This window comes from Leuresthes tenuis, unplaced genomic scaffold (genome assembly GCF_036924035.1).
Source record: "Leuresthes tenuis unplaced genomic scaffold, fLeuTen1.0.hap1 SCAF_129, whole genome shotgun sequence".
Classification (NCBI taxonomy): Eukaryota; Metazoa; Chordata; class Actinopteri; order Atheriniformes; family Atherinopsidae; genus Leuresthes; species Leuresthes tenuis.
Genome location: NW_027325483.1, coordinates 55,715 through 73,013, shown reverse-complemented (window position 1 = coordinate 73,013; position 17,299 = coordinate 55,715). Strand labels below are relative to the sequence as shown.

Below are 17,299 nucleotides of genomic sequence, written 5' to 3'. Positions count from 1 at the left end.
GTAAAAAGCGGGTAAGAAAAGGTGCCAATGCCCGAACATACACCATCAAAAGAGGGAGCGGAGGTGTTCCGCTGTAAGAAGGTTCGAATATCCAACCAAACATAATCAAAAGCGGGAGCAGAGCTGTTCGACTGCAAGTAGGTGTGAATGTCAGATCATAAATTGCAAAAAGCTGATGAGAAAAGGTGAGAATTCCTGACTATACACCATCAAATGCGGGAGCGGAGTTGTTCGGCTGTGAGAAGGTGTGAATCTCCGACCATAATTGTTGAAAAATGTGTTAAAAAAGGTAAGAATGCCGGTCCACCCATCATCAAAAGTGAGAGAGGTGGTGTTCGGCTGCAAGTAGGTGTGAATGTCCAGCCATAATTACTCACAAACGGGTGAGAAAAGGTAGTATTGCCAGACCATACATGATCAAAACAGGGAAGCGGAGGTGGTTCAGCTGCAAGGAGGTGTGAATGTCCAACTAAAGTTCAAATATAATAACAAAAGCGGGAGGAGAGGTCTACGGATGAGAGTGGTTGAGAATTTCCAACCATAATCTATGAAATGCGGTGAAAAAAAGTGGGTGTGAATATCCCACTGCTCCCGCTTTTGATTATGTTTGGTTGGATATTTGAACCTTTTCTTAACTGCTTTTTACAAACTTTGGTCGGACGTTCACACCTTCTTGCAACCGAACACCTCCGCTTCCGCTTTTGATGGTATATATTCGGGCATTCAAACGTTTTCTTACCCGCTTTTTACAAACCATGGTCGGACTTTCACACCTTCTTGTAGCCGAACAATTCCCCCCCTTCTATTGATTGTGTACAGTCGGGTATTTTAACCTTTTCTTACCCGCTTTTTACCAACTATGGTCGGACATTCACACCTTCGTACAGCGGAACAACTCCGCTCCCTCTTTTGATGGTGTATGTTCGGGCATTCAAACCTTTTCTTACCCGTTTTTTACAAACTATGCTTGGACATTCAAACCTTCTTGTAGCCGAACACATCCACTCCTGCTTTTGATGATGTATGGTTGGGCATTCGAACCTACTTGTTGCCCGCTTTTCATTAATTATGGGTGGACATTCACACCTTGTCGCAGCCAAACACCTCCGCTCCCTGTTTTGATCATGTATGGTTGGACATTTGCACCTTTTCTCATCCGCTTTTTACAAACTATGGTCGGCCATTCACAGCTTCCTCTCCACCATACTTGTATGGTGGGATATTCACACCCACTTAAATCCGAAGACCTCCGGCCCCACTTTTGTTTATATTTAGTCGGTCATTCGCACCTTACCCGCTTATGGCAAACTATGACCTTCTTGCAGCCAAACACCTCTGATCTCGCTTTTGATGATGTAAGGTTGGGCATTCAGACCTTGCTTCACCTGCTTTTCACTAGATATAGTCGGACATTCACACCTTCTTGCAGCCGAACATTTCCGCTCCACCTTTTAGTGTTCTATCACACCTTTTTTTTCACCGCATTTCATAGATTATGGTTGGAAATTCTCAACCACTCATCCGAAGACCTCTCCTCCCGCTTTTGTTAATATATTTGAACTTTAGTTGGACATTCACACCTTCTTGTAGCTGAACCACCTCCGCTCCCTGTTTTGATCATGTATGGTCTGGCAATACTACCTTTTCTTACCCGTTTATGAGTAATTATGGCTGGACATTCACACCTACTTGCAGTCGAACAGCTCTGCTCCCGCTGTTGATTATGTTTGGTTGGATATTCGAACCCTTTCTTAACTGCTTTTTAGAAACTTTGGTCGGACGTTCACACCTTCTTGCAGCCGAACACCTTCGCTTTCGCTTTTGATGGTATATATTCGGGCATTCAAACGTTTTCTTACCCGCTTTTTACAAACCATGGTCGGACTTTCACACCTTCTTGCAGCCGAACAATTCCCCCCCTTTTATTGATTGTGTACAGTCGGGTATTTTAACCTTTTCTTACCAGCTTTTTACCAACTCTGGTCGGACATTCACACCGTCTTACAGCGGAACACCTCCGCTCCCTCTTTTGATGGTGTATGTTCGGGCATTCGAACCTTTTCTTACCCGTTTTTTACAAACCATGGTCGGACATTCACACCTTCTCTTAGCTGAACAACTCCGCTGCCTCTTTTGATTGTGTACAGTCGGATATTTTAACATTTTCTTACCCGCTTTTTACCAACTATGGTCGGACATTCACACCCTCTTACAGCGGAACACCTCCGCTCCCTCTTTTGATGGTGTACGTTCGGGCATTCGAATCTTTTCTTACCCGCTTTTTACGAACTATGCTCGGACATTCAAACCTTCTTGTAGCCGAACACATCCACTCCTGCTTTTGATGATGTATGGTTGGGCATTCGAACCTACTTGTTGCCCGCTTTTCATTAATTATGGGTGGACATTCACACCTTGTCGCAACAAAACACCTCCGCTACCTGTTTTGATCATGTATGGTTGGACATTTGCATCTTTTCTCACCCGCTTTTCGCAAACTATGGTCGGCCATTCACAGCTTCCTCTCCACCATACTTGTATGGTGAGATATTCACACCCACTTGCATCCGAAGTCCTCCGCCCCCACTTTTGTTTATATTTAGTCGGTCATTCGCACCTTACCTGCTTATGGCAAAACTATGGCCTTCTTGCAGCCTAACACCTCTGATCTCGCTTTTGATGACGTAAGGTTGGGCATTCAGACCTTGCTTCACCTGCTTTTCACCAAATATAGTCGGACATTCACACCTTCTAGCAGCCGAACACTTCCGCTCCACCTTTTAGTGTTCTATCACACTTTCCCCCGCCCCCCATTTTATAGATTATGGTTGGAAATTCTCAACCACTCTCATCCGAAGACCTCTCCTCCCGCTTTTGTTAATATATTTGAACTTTAGTCGGACATTCACACCTACTTGCAGCCGAACACCACCTCTCTCGCTTTTGATGATGTGTGGACCGGCATTCTTACCTTTTCTAACACATTTTTCAGCAATTATGGTCGGAGATTCACACCTACTCACAGCCGAACAACTCCGCTCCCGCATTTGATGGTGTATAGTCGGGCATTCTCACCCTTTCTCATCAGCTTTTTGCAAATTATGATCTGACATTCACACCTACTTGCAGTTGAACAGCTCTGCTCCCGCTTTTGATTATGTTTGGTTGGATATTCGCACCTTTTCTTAACTGCTTTTTACAAACTTTGGTTGGACGTTCACACCTTCTTGTAGCCGAACACATCCACTCCTGCTTTTGATGATGTATGGTTGGGCATTCGCACTTTTTTTTTACCCATTTTTCAGAAATTATGGGTGGACATTCACACCTTCTTGCAGCTGAACACCTCCTCTCCAACTTATGATCATGTGCGGTTTGATTTTCGAAAATTTTCTTTCATGTTCTCCAGCAATTATTGATGGACATTCAGACCTTCTTGCAGCTGAACACCTCCACTCCCTCTTTTGATGGTTTATATTCGGGCATACGAACCTTTTCTTACCCGCTTTTTAGAAACCATGGTCGGACTTTCACACCTTCTCTTTGCTGAACAACTCCGCTCCCTCTTTTGATTGTGTACAGTCGGGTATTTTAACCTTTTCTTACCCGCTTTTTACCAACTATGGTTGGACATTCACACCTTATTACAGCGGAACACCTCCGCTCCCTCTTTTGATCGTGTATGTTCGGGCATTGGCACCTTGTCTTACCCATTTTTCAGTAATTATGGGTGGACATTCACACCTTCTTGCAGCTGAACACCTCCTCTCCTGCTTATGATCATGCGCGGTTTGATATTCGAAAATTTTCTTTCATGTTTTCTAGCAATTATCGATGGACATTCAGACCTTCTTGCTGCTGAACACCTCCGCTCCCTCTTTTGATCATACATTGTCGGGCATTCACACCTTGTCTTACCCGCTTTTTAGAAACCATGGTCGGACTTTCACACCTTTTAGTAGCCGAACAACTCCGCTCCCTGTTTTGATCATTTATGGTCTGGCAATACTACCTTTTCTTACCCGTTTGTGAGTAATTTTGGCTGGACATTCACAGCTTCTTGCAGCCGAACACCTCTTCTCCCGCTTTTGATGATGAATGGTCCGGCATTCTTACCTTTTCTAACACATTTTTCAGCAGTTATTGTCGGTCATTCACACCCTTTCCCATCAGCTTTTTGCAAATTATGATCTGACATTCACACCTACTTGCAGTCGAACACCTTTGCTCCCGCTTTTGATTATGTTTGGTTGGATAATCGAACCTTTTCTTAACTGCGTTTTACAAACTTTGGTCGGACGTTCACACCTTCTTGCAGCTGAACACCTCCGCTTCCGCTTTTGATGGTGTATATTCGGGCATTCAAACCTTTTCTTACCCGCTTTTTACAAACCATGGTCGGACTTTCACACCTTCTTTTAGCCGAAAAACTCCGCTCCCGCTATTGATTGTGTACAGTCGGATATTTTAACCTTTTCTTACCCGCTTTTTACCATCTACGGTCAGACATTCACACCTTTTTACAGCGGAACACCTCCGCTCCCTCTTTTGATGGTGTATGTTCGGGCATTTGAACCTTTTCTTACCCGCTTTTTACAAACTATGGTCGGGCATTCAAACCTTCTTGTAGCCGAACACATCAACTCCTGCTTTTGATAATGTATGGTTGGACATTCGCACCTTTTCTCACCCGCTTTTTCTCATAGACTATTCTACCATCAACAACTTGGAAACCATAATCGACTCTCTAGATGCAGAAAAAGCATTTGATGGAGTGAATTGGAAATTTTTATTCGCAACATTAAACAAATTCGGGTTTGTGTCACACTTCATCAACTGGATAAGGATATTATATAGCTCCCCAAATGCAAGTGTCAGGACAAATGATCAAACTTCTCCAAGCTTCAGTCTGCAGAGAGGTACAAGACAGGGTTACCAACTTTCTCCCTCACTTTTTGCTATTTTAATCAAACCTTTAGCAGCTGCTATCAGACAAGATAGAAATATTAAAGGCATCCAACCCCAAAATATTGAGCATAAAATAAGTCTTTATGCTGATGATGTATTACTTTTCCTTCAGAACTCACAGATGTCTCTCACTCACACGATCACACTCATAAATAAATTCTCTGCACTTTGTGACTACTCTATCAACTGGTCTAAGACCACAGTTCTGCCCATTAACTGTAGGGTCCAGAATATACCTGCGATCACTTTACAGTCAGGAAATATTAGATATTTAGGCATAAACATTTCCTCCAGGCTCTCAGAGCTAACAAAGCTAAATTATGTGCAATTATTAAAGAGAATAGAGGACGAGCTCTCTCGTTGGAAGTCCTTACCTATATCACTTATGGGGAGAGTTACAACCATTAAAATGATGATACTACCAAAAGTTAACTATTTGTTCTCAATGATCCCCATAAAACCATCTGCTACTTGGTTTAAGTCACTAGATTCATGCATCTCCAAATTTCTGTGGAAAAACAAACCCTTAGTTTAAAAACCCTACAGAAGACCAAGGACAGTGGTGGATTAGATTTACCTCATTTTCAGCACTAGTCCTTTGCCAATAGGTTACAATATATATCAAAATGGTTTAAACCTTGTTGTTGTCACAGTTCCCAGAGACGTTGTAATCGTTGAGGATTCTATATTCACCCCCTCATTAGAGGCACGTGTTGCAGATTGATGACACTGAATCTTCTTCTCTGTTCATTGCTGGCATCATTCCCAGCATCGTAAGTGTTCGTGGCATTGTTAGCCTCTTCTTTTGGATCTTGATATCGAGCATCCTTTTGTATTTCTGGTTTGTCAGTCCTCTCTCTTCGTTCACCGGAGTCTTCGTCTCTTTGTCCTTGAGTTTGGTGATTTTTTCTTCTTTTGATGCCTTGACACAGTGTGACAGGTGATACCACGTGGGAGATCCTTTAACTTGGACTGCTGTCCCTGTGCTGCGAAATGGCTGTGGTGCTCAAATGGTCTCTCCTTCATCATATACACAGTTATTTATACATCACCTTCCAACATGAAGCGTTGTCCCTTTTTGTTTCTCTCTTTGTTCTTAAAATGCTGTTATGCATGTCTAAACCAATCCATTAAATTAGATCATTTTGGCAGTAAAGCGATCTACAATGTGCTTGGTTGCAAAGCTGCTCATCTGTGGTAAACAGCTCTTCAGAAAGGCATTCTTCAATTAATTTCACTAATTTTATGTAATAATTTTGTGATTTCCTACAAAACTACACTTCTTCTCCCATCTGTCTGAGTATTTAATATTGTCTGGGTCCCGTTAAAACATGTATTTTTCCCATCTAATTCCTTGTTTGCTTTAAAACAAGTATTCCCCATTTTCTATCCCTTCAGTAACCAACCAGTTTGTATGGAGTACACTGGAGCAACTTGACTGATCAGTAAAACACTGCTTTTGTTGTCACCGCAAGGCTTCCCCCGTCGGTTGTTTCACTGAGACACCACTGAGTAACTACAACTCAACACAGTTTATACACATAACATTCATATACATACTAACAAACAAACAAACAATTATTTATCGCAATTTTCTCATCTCTGTTTGAACGTACACCCAGGTAAATATTCCTTTAGTCTTGTCATACCGACTATGGACCCATTCATTGTTTAACTTCACTGTTTTGCAAATCCTAATTGAATATTACACATTGACATTGAACTTTACTGGATAAGCAGGTCTTCATTGCATTCAGCAGCCTATATGTGAGCATCTATGTGTAAGCTGTTCTTCTTTGCATTTATCAGCAGCAAGCAATTCTTCATTGCACATGCATATGAAAATAGTACAACAATTCCAATGCGTTAGCGAAACCTTCTATATCAGGAGTGTCCATCATGATGCTGGGAATAGAACCTCTTTCCCAGAATAGTTCATTACTCAACTCATCATAACTCCGCAATGAGCACATTTCAAAGTATCATTCCTCTACATGTATTCAAAAATCTATGTGTAAATGTTTAATATTTCTTATATTTGTTGATGTCATTCTGTGTGCATGTGGCCTAAACCCAATCTCTGTGTGGCAATTTTAATTTAAACAAGTTGAACTCTGCCTCTGATCATTTAAAAAAGGTGTGTACCAATATCAACCTTTCTCAGGTAATTACTGATCCTACAAAACCAATCTTAAGAGATCCTTCAAGGTTGTCCCTGATTGGCTCAATCTTAACAAATCAAAGGTAGAAAATCCGCAGTATCTGAACTTGGTGTTAGTTATCACTGCTCAATAGCCTGTATCAGAATTACAAAAATGAAAACATTAGGTCCACGCTTGGTATCCAGATCCTGAAACATCTCCATGAGAAGGATTTTTTTTTAACTGATCTGTTGAATAGTTATACTCATGACACTGTTAAAATCCCAGATGAAGATCTAGCACTTGACCATTTTTGTAAATCTTCTAATTCCATAGTTGATAAACACGCCCCTTTTAAAAAGTATAGAACTTAGAACAGGTCTAGTCCCTGGCTTTCGTCAGAACTGTCTTCTTTACTTAAAAAATGAATAAACCTTGGATGCTAGCTGGGCATATGACCCGGGTCATTGCCTTGCTTTTAGGAAGCTTAGAAATAAAGGTACAGCAGAAATAAGAAAGGCCAAGTCTGATCATTATCTAAATTTGATTCCCAGAGCTTACTCAGATTTCAGAAAAGTCTGTCCTACTGCTCCTGTTTTTAATTAGACTTCTATGCCTTCGCAGTCGCAGCTTTGTCACTCCTTTTAAGCTTATTGTATGTTCTAAATGTTGTTTTAATCGTGTCTTCAAAAGTTTTTTTTTTTTTTTTTGTCTCAGCTATTGTATATGAGATTATTTTCTCCATTTATCTCCAAGTTTAAATAAATGTTATTACTAGTGTGGCACTTTCTATGTCAAGGGGACAGTGGTGGTACTCTGTATGGTTATTTTAGTCACACCCTATGTTCTCATGTTAGCCGTTGTTTTCTTCACTGAGGTTGAGATGAACCCCCTCCTGTTGAGAGAATTCCCCTTTGTAGTCAGACTTTTGCCTCAGAAAACAGTGGTGGGTAAATAATCTTTCCCTACTTCTGAAGGTCGTGGTACAATGTGATAAGTGAATCCAAGAAGTCCTTCAGCTGCTGTGAGTGATGTAAGTAGTACCTGAAATGGACCTTCCCCCCATTGGGCTGGACCAGTTCTTTTTCTTTATCACTTTGATGATGATCCAGTCCCCGGGTTTTACTGTCTTCAGAGATTCCTTCACCGGTTCACCTGGAACAGACTAAACAGAAGAGATCTCTCTACTTGTTAATATTTGTATACTGCTAAGGTTTCTTCTCTTTTTATTTTTTTCTTCATCATGTCAGTTGATGACTGTGTTTTGACTGTGGGAGTACAAATGGTCTTCCATACCTTTTCTCAAATGGAGTTCATCTTGTGCTAGTTGGAGGATGCATTTTTAGGATGGTAAACAGTAAACCCAATATTTCCCATTTCTTCCATGATTTTTTTCAGTCTTGACTTAATTATTCCATTGTGTCTCTCCACGAAACCTGCTGATTGTGGATGATATGCACAGTCGTTTCTAAGGTCTATTTTAAGTTCTTTGCCATCAGTGAGATGACGTTGTTTACACAGTGTGTCAAATTATCACTGAAGATCTTTTCAGGAATTTCAAATCTAGAAATGATTTATTTTACCCGTGCTTTTGCTACTGAGAGTGCATCGGCTTGTGCACATGGAAATATTTCAGTCCATTTGGTAAAAACCTCTGTTGTCACTGAGCAGAATCGTTTCCCTTAACATTAATTTAGTTCAATGAAATCTACACAATAATGAAATAATGAAATCCAAACAAATATGTTGAAAAAGATACACTGGCTTAGGGAATTATCTTCGTTTTGGTCTTAGATTGCCCTGTTGATTGTATTTTGCACATATTTGACCTGCTAGACAAAACTTTATTCATTTACTTATTCTAAAAAGAAATTATTTTAGACCTGGAACGATCCATCTTTTATTTTTTATGGAACTCCAAATGGGAAAGGTTGAGGAGGGAAGTACTGAAGAAGCCAAAAGTGAAAGGAGGGAAAGCAGTACCAGATCTGTATTTGTTTTTAGGAAGTCTCTTTACCTCTGTCCAATTAAAGTGTGCAATTAACCCATCCAAAAACCCAGCGGCAGCTGCAATGGCAAGATTATGGATGGGGGCCTACATGAGAAGATTACGACTTTTACCATCAGACCTGAAAGTACCTGTGTCTTTTAATCTAACAAAAAGTTATGCTTTTATAAAGACATTTTTAAACCATTTTAATTTAGAACAAGAAGATGTACAAGTTTTAACGTGCCATCGATCTTTGCTCTCTGTTGTGCAGGAGCAGGCCCCAGTGAGTCCAGTGCTTGGGCTCACTCTTGGCGAGCCCTCAACAGTTTGGCGCAGTGTGAACCTTTCAGCTCTTCTGAACAGACTTTGGGATTTGTCATGGATGGTGGCTCACAAGATTCTCCCAGTCAGGTCATGCACTCCAGGGGTATGTCGGCGACGGCCACCTGCCCCGGTCCAGGTTGTGGCGCGCCTGAGACGGTGAGGCATTTCTTCTGGGAGTGCAGTGCTGCTGTGGACTTGTGGGCAACAGCCGACTCCTTAAATTTCCCGTACTTACCAGCAAGAGAGGTCCTGTCAGCACAACTGGTGCTTTATGGGGTGAGTCAAAATCAGAACCTCAGGAAAGAGGAATTTGTCAAAAGGTGGCTCACCCTGGCCGCCATCAAAGACGCCATATGGACCTCAAGAAACTTGCTGGTAAGAAGGCACAAGCAGATTCCCCCCGTGGCTGTGATCCAGATGGCAGTAGCAACAGCCCAAGAGGCTGCAGGCCAAGGACGCAGCCACAAAGAAGCATCGCCTCTGTGCTCACTCGGACGAAGGAGCCGGAGTCACACGAAAAAAAGGTCCAAGCAATAGCAGAAGGCAGAGAAGCAATAACTGTTCACTGGTTCACGTCCGAGGGCCCTTCCTGGCACAATGCGCACTTGTAGCGGTGTTCTTTTTATGGCCATAGGTGGCCAGAGTGTCACTTTGCACCTCCGCCCACCCGCTGCACTGAGCACTCTTCAGCCCTTAAATGGCATAACTTTGCACTCCCGCACGCTCCAGCGAGCACCATTCAAGCAACATCGGCACAGTCGCAACAAGTAAGGCAACTCTACTCAGAGAAGTCACTCTGCACAGTAACAAGATTTCTTTTTCACAGACAGAAAGGGCTTCACCCGCAAAGGTAAAGCCTGCCAAAATTAGAAACAACTCATTAGTGCTGCTCTCCACGGAAGTGTTTAGTAAAAGGCGAAAGACTTGTACGTTATGAAGAGAAACCAGAGTACGATTATCCATCACTGCGGGAGCAGGGCATCAGGCTAGTTGGCATAGCCACCTTCCCCATGGTGAGCTTTGCTTGGTTGAGACGCTTGCTCCCCCCCCTTGCTCCTCGGCTGACCAAGTAGGAACAATCGGGCCCTATTCGATGGCTGCCTTGTCTTTTACTCTGTGCAAAAGACAAGGCAGCCACAAACACCACGGGAACACCGTATTGAGGCTTTGTTCTGACCGCTCATTCGGTGTCGCGTTTCTTTCAAGCAATTCTCCCGGTTAGCCCGCAATCGGCTCGCTCCCAGATTCGTGTTAAAGTCCACTTCGCATTCACTCTCTTTTCTCAGCAGATTAAAAGAAAGTTTCATCTTGGGCTCCCTGAAACTTCCATCCTGCACCGCTGTTTGCTTTTGCACAAGAGCAGAGAAGAGCGCACCGTTCCCAGTGGCACTGCAGTACCGGGTCGATGCTTGGAGTGAACGGAGCAAGCTCCTTTTTCAACTCCTATTGCTAAAAATCCATTTAATATGTAGTCCTCGTATAGAGGACATATCAGATATTAAACTGAGTCTTTATGGTGTTATTTCACCCATTAACACTTAAGGTACCTCATACAGTGGCTGTGATATGGTTACTTAACAAAATATCTTTACCAGACATCTCTCCTACATAACTGTTCTTCTTTCACAGCCACACCTTGTTGTCGAGAGATGTGCTACACTTAATCCATCCACACTGCTACCTACCCCACAGATGGAAAGCCTCATGATTGCATGTCAGAAATACCCATCAGTGTTTTACCCAGGCCAGACTTAACTGATACAACGTTGTACTTTGTAGAATGAGAAAAAACTTCTTCAGCAATAAGCATCTCTCGACATATGACGAAATACAGATTTTGCTATAAAATTAATTCCTTCTATCAGCCTGCCGTTTGTCCTCCTTATTTATCCACTTCAAATCGAGTTTGAACAATTAAAAAAATTTTGTAGTTTTAGAAAGAACAACTTAATCTTCAGCAATCAGTATAAAAAGAAGGTAAGAAAAGGTGCAAATGCCAACCATACATCACTAAAAGGTGGAGCGGAAGTATTCGGCTGCAAGTAGGTGTGAATGTCCGACCATAATTTGTAAAAAGCTGATGAGAAAGGGTGAGAATGCCTGACTATACACCATGAAATGCGGAAGCGGAGGTGTTCGGCTGCAAGAAGGTGTGAACGCCCGACCAAAGTTTCTAAAAAGCAGTTAAGAAAAGGTTTGAATATCCATCCAAACATAATCATAAGCGGGAGCAGAGCTGTTCGACTGTAAGTAGGTGTGAATGTCAGATCATAATTTGCAAAAAGCTGATGAGAAAGGGTGAGAATGCCCGACTATACACCATCAAATGCGGGAGCGGAGTTGTTCGGCTGTGAGTAGGTGTGAATCTCCGACCATAATTGCTGAAAAATGTGTTAGAAAAGGTAAGAATGCCGGTCCATACATCATCAAAAGCAAGAGAGGAGGTGTTCGGCTGCAAGTAGGTGTGATTGTCCGACTAAAGTTCAAATATATTAACAAAAGCGGGAGGAGAGGTCTTCGGATGAGAGTGGTTGAGAATTTCCAACCATGATCTATAAAATGCGGGGGAAAAAAAAGGTGTGATAGAACACTAAAAGGTGGAGCGGAAGTGTTCGGCTGCAAGAAGGTGTGAATGTCCGACTATATTTGGTGAAAAGCAGGTGAAGCAAGATCTGAATGCCCAACCTTACATCATCAAAAGCGAGATCAGAGGTGTTTGGCTGCAAGAAGGCCATAGTTTGCCAAAAGCGGGTAAGGTGCGAATGACCGACTAAATATCAACAAAAATGGGGACGGAGGTCTTCGGATGCAAGTGGGTGTGAATATCCCACCATACAAGTATGGTGGAGAGGAAGCTGTGAATGGCCGACAATAGTAAAAAGTGTGTGAGAAAAGTGCAAATGTCAAACCATACATGATTAAAACAGGGAGCGGAGGTGTTTGGCTGCGACAAGGTGTGAATGTCCACCCATAATTAATGAAAAGCGGGCAACAAGTAGGTTCGAATGCCCAACCATACATCATCAAAAGCAGGAGTGGATGTGTTCGGCTACATAAGGTTTGAATGTCCGACCATAGTTTGTAAACAGCGGGTAAGAAAAGGTTTGAATGCCCGAACATATACCATTAAATGAGGGAGCGGAGGTGTTCCGCTGTAAGGTGTGAATGTCCACCAATAATTCCTGAAAAATGGTTAAAAAAAAGGTGGGAATGCCCAACCATACATCATCAAAAGCAGGAGTGGACGTGTTCGGCTACAAGAAGGTTTGAACGTCCAACCAAAGTTTTTAAAAAGCAGTTAAGAAAAGGTTCGAATATCCAAGCAAACATAATCAAAAGCGGGAGCAGAGCTGTTCGACTGCAAGTAGGTGTGAATGTAAGATCATAAATTGCAAAAAGCTGATGAGAAAGGGTGAGAATTCCCGACTATACACAATCAAATGCGGGAGCGGAGTTGTTCGGCTGCAATTAGGTGTGAATCTCCGACCATAATTGTTGAAAAATGTGTTAGAAAAGGTAAGAATGCCGGTTCCATACATCATCAAAAGCGAGAGAGGTGGTGTTCGGCTGCAAGTAGGTGTGAATGTCCAGCCATAATTACTCACAAACGGGTAAGAAAAGGTAGTATTGCCAGACCATACATAATCAAAACAGGGAGCGGAGGTGGTTCAACTGCAAGAAGGTGTGAATGTCCGACTAAAGTTTGTAAAAAGCGGGTAAGACAAGGTGCGAATGCCCAACAATGTAAGAGGTTTTCAGGAGGTTTTCAGCTGCAAGAAGGTCTGAATGTCTGAATTATGGGTGGTCTGAATGTCCACCCATAATTCCTGAAAAATGGGTAAAAAAAGGTGCGAATGCCCAACCATACATCATCAAAACAGGGAGCGGAGGTGGTTCAACTGCAAGAAGGTGTGAATGTCCGACTAAAGTTTGTAAAAAGCGGGTAAGACAAGGTGCGAATGCCCAACAATGTAGGAGGTTTTCAGGAGGTTTTCAGCTGCAAGAAGGTCTGACTGTCTGAATTATGGGTGGTCTGAATGTCCACCCATAATTCCTGAAAAATGGGTAAAAAAAGGTGCGCATGCCCAACCATACATCATCAAAAGCAGGAGTGGATGTTTTCGGCTGCAAGTAGGTGTGAATGTCCAGCCATAATTACTCACAAACGGGTAAGAAAAGGTAGTATTGCCAGACCATACATGATCAAAACAGGGAAGCGGAGGTGGTTCAGCTGCAAGAAGGTGTGAATGTCCAACTAAAGTTCAAATATATTGACAAAAGAGGGAGGAGAGGTCTACGGATGAGAGTGGTTGAGAATTTCCAACCATAATCTATGAAATGTGGTTAAAAAAAGGTGTGATAAAACACTAAAAGGTGGAGCGGAAGTTTTCGGCTGCAAGAAGGTGTGAATGTCCGACTATATTTGGTGAAAAGCAGGTGAAGCAAGGTCTGAATGCCCAACCTTACATCATCAAAAGCGAGATCAGAGGTGTTTGGCTGCAAGAAGGCCATAGTTTGCCATAAGCGGGTTAGGTGCGAATGACCGACTAAATATCAACAAAAATGGGGGCGGAGGACTTCGGATGCAAGTGGGTGTGAATATCTCACCATACAAGTATGGTGGAGAGGAAGCAGTGAACGGCCGACCATAGTTTGCAAAAAGCGGGTGAGAAAAGGTGGGAATGCCCAACCATACATCATCAAAAGCAGGAGTGGATGTGTTCGGCTACAAGAAGGTTTGAATGTCCGAGCATAGTTTGTAAAAAATGGGTAAGAAAAGGTTCGAATGCGCGAACATACACCATCAAAAGAGGGAGCGGAGGTGTTCCGCTGTAAGAAGGTGTGAATGTCCGACCTTAGTTCGTAAAAAGCGGGTAAGAAAAGGTTAAAATACCCGACTGTACACAATCAATAGAAGGGGGGTAATTGTTCGGCAACGAGAAGGTGTGAAAGTCCAACCATGGTTTGTAAAAAGCGGGTAAGACAAGGTTTGAATCCCGAATATATACTATCAAAAGCGGAAGCAGAGGTGTTTGGGTGCAAGAAGGTGTGAACGTCCGACCAAAGTTTGTAAAAAGCAGTTAAGAAAAGGTTCGAATATCCAACCAAACATAATCAAAAGCGGGAGCAGAGCTGTTCGACTGCAAGTAGGTGTGAATGTCCACAACGTTGTTCTTTGTTGAAATCGATATAGACATTGATAAATATGAAGGACAAAGCAGTTTCCACTTGGTTTGAGTGAAGGAATTCATTTTATACATAAAATCCCAAATCGTGCAGAACGTATGAAAAGAAGCTTATTCTCGGATTCCTCGTCCTTCACTGTTGCACTTTCTTCTACTGCAAAATACAATGTTTTTCTTTGTTGAAGTCGATCTAGACATTGATAAATATGAAGGACAAAGCAGTTTTAACTTGGTTTGAGTGAAGGAATTCATTTTATACATAAAATCCCAAATCATGCAGAACGTATGAAAAGAAGCTTATTCTCGGATTCCTGATCCTTCAGTGTTGCTCTTTCTTCTATTGCAAAATCCAATGTTCTTCTTTGTTGAAGTCGATCTAGACATTGATAAATATGAAGTTAAAAGCAATTTTAACATAGTTTGAGTGAAGGAATTCATTTTATAGTAAAATCCGAAATCGTGCAGAACTCATGAAAATAAGCTTATTCTCGGATTCCTGCACCTTTTGATTGGTTCTTTCTTTTACTGCACAGTCCAATGTTGTTTTTTGTTTAAATCTATCTAGTCATTGATAAATATGAAGGTAAAAGCCGTTTTAACATAGTTTGAGTGAAGGAATTCATTTTATAGATAAAATCCCAAATCGTGCAGAACTCATGAAAGTAAGCTTATTCTCGGATTCCTGAAACTTTAGATTTGCTCTTTCTTTTACTGCAAAGTCCAATGTTGTTTTTTTGTTTAAATCTTTCTAAACATTGATAAATATGAAGGACAAAGTAGTTTTAACATAGTTTGAGTGAAGGAATTAATTTTATACATAAAATCCCAAATCATGCAGAACGTATGAAAACAAGCTTATTCTCGGATTCCTCGTCCTTCACTGTTGCACTTTCTTCTACTGCAAAATACAATGTTTTTCTTTGTTGAAGTCGATCTAGACATTGATAAATATGAAGGACAAAGCAGTTTTAACTTGGTTTGAGTGAAGGAATTCATTTTATACATAAAATCCCAAATCATGCAGAACGTATGAAAAGAAGCTTATTCTCGGATTCCTGATCCTCCAGTGTTGCACTTTCCTATCCTGCAAAATACAACGTTCTTTGTTGAAATCGATTTAGACATTGATAAATATGAAGGACAAAGCAGTTTTCACTTGGTTTGAGTGAAGGAATTCATTTTATACATAAAATCCGAAATCATGCAGAAGATATGATAATAAGCTTATTCTCGGATTCCTGATCCTTCAGTGTTGCTCTTTCTTCTATTGCAAAATCCAATGTTCTTCTTTGTTGAAGTCGATCTAGACATTGATAAATATGAAGTTAAAAGCCGTTTTAACATAGTTTGAGTGAAGGAATTCATTTTATAGATAAAATCCCAAATCGTGCAGAACTCATGAAAGTAAGCTTATTCTCGGATTCCTGAATCTTTAGATTTGCTCTTTCTTTTACTGCAAAGTCCAATGTTGTTTTTTTTGTTGAAGTCGATTTAGACATTGATAAATATGAAGGACAAAGCAGTTTCCACTTGGTTTGAGTGAAGGAATGCATTTTATACATAAAATCCCAAATCATGCAGAACTCACGAAAAGCTTTTTCTCGGATTTCTGAACCATTAGTGTTGCTCTTTCTTTTACTGCAAAATATAACGTTGTTTTTTGTTGAAATCTATCTAGACATTGATAAATACCAGCCGATCAACTCCACTCCCACATTTGATGGTGTATAGTCAGGAATTCTCACCTTTTCTCATCAGCTTTTTGCAAATTATGATCTTACATTCACACCTACTTGCAGTCGAACAGCTAACTGCTTTTTACAACCTTTGGTCGGACGTTCACACCTTCTTGAAGCTGAACACCTCCGCTTCCGTTTTTGATGGTGTATATTCGGGCATACGAACCTTTTCTTACCCGCTTTTTTACAAACCATGGTCGGACATTCACACCTTCTCTTAGCTGAACAACTCCGCTGCCTCTTTTGATTGTGTACAGTCGGGTATTTTAACATTTTCTTACCCGCTTTTTACCAACTATGGTCGGACATTCACACCCTCTTACAGCGGAACACCTCCGCTCCCTCTTTTGATGGTGTATGTTCGGGCATTGGAATCTTTTCTTACCCGCTTTTTACGAACTATGCTCGGACATTCAAACCTTCTTGTAGCCGAACACATCCACTCCTGCTTTTGATGATGTATGGTTGGGCATTCGCACTTTTTTTTTACTCATTTTTCAGGAATTATGGGTGGACATTCACACCTTCTTGCAGCTGAACACCTCCTCTCCCACTTATGATCATGTGCGGTTTGATTTTCGAAAATTTTCTTTCATGTTCTCCAGCAATTATTGATGGACATTCAGACCTTCTTGCAGCTGAACACCTCCACTCCCCCTTTTGATCAAACATTGTCGGGCATTCGAACCTTGTCTTACCCGCTTTTTACAAACTTTAGTCGAACATTCACACCTTTTTGCAGCTGAACCACCTCCGCTCCCTGTTTTGATCATGTATTGTCTGGCAATACTACCTTTTGTTACCCATTTGTGAGTAATTATGGCTGGACATTCCCACCTTCTTGCAGCCGAACACCTCCGCTTATGCTTTTGATGGTGTATATTCGGGCATACAAACCTTTTCTTACTCGCTTTTTAGAAACCATGGTCGGACTTTCACACCTTCTCTTTG

At 41.5% G+C, this 17,299-nt stretch overlaps 2 non-coding genes across 2 annotated transcripts; both read right to left on the bottom strand.

The window, feature by feature from the left end:
* Positions 1-10,263: 10,263 nt before the first annotated feature.
* On the bottom strand, positions 10,264-10,376 carry LOC140287380 (U5 spliceosomal RNA). The gene has a single exon (XR_011911562.1). It is a non-coding gene; the product is annotated as a U5 spliceosomal RNA (small nuclear RNA).
* Positions 10,377-10,787: 411 nt separating this feature from the next.
* On the bottom strand, positions 10,788-10,970 carry LOC140287393 (U2 spliceosomal RNA). Its single transcript, XR_011911573.1, has one exon. It is a non-coding gene; the product is annotated as a U2 spliceosomal RNA (small nuclear RNA).
* Between the last annotated feature and the right edge of the window lie 6,329 nt (positions 10,971-17,299).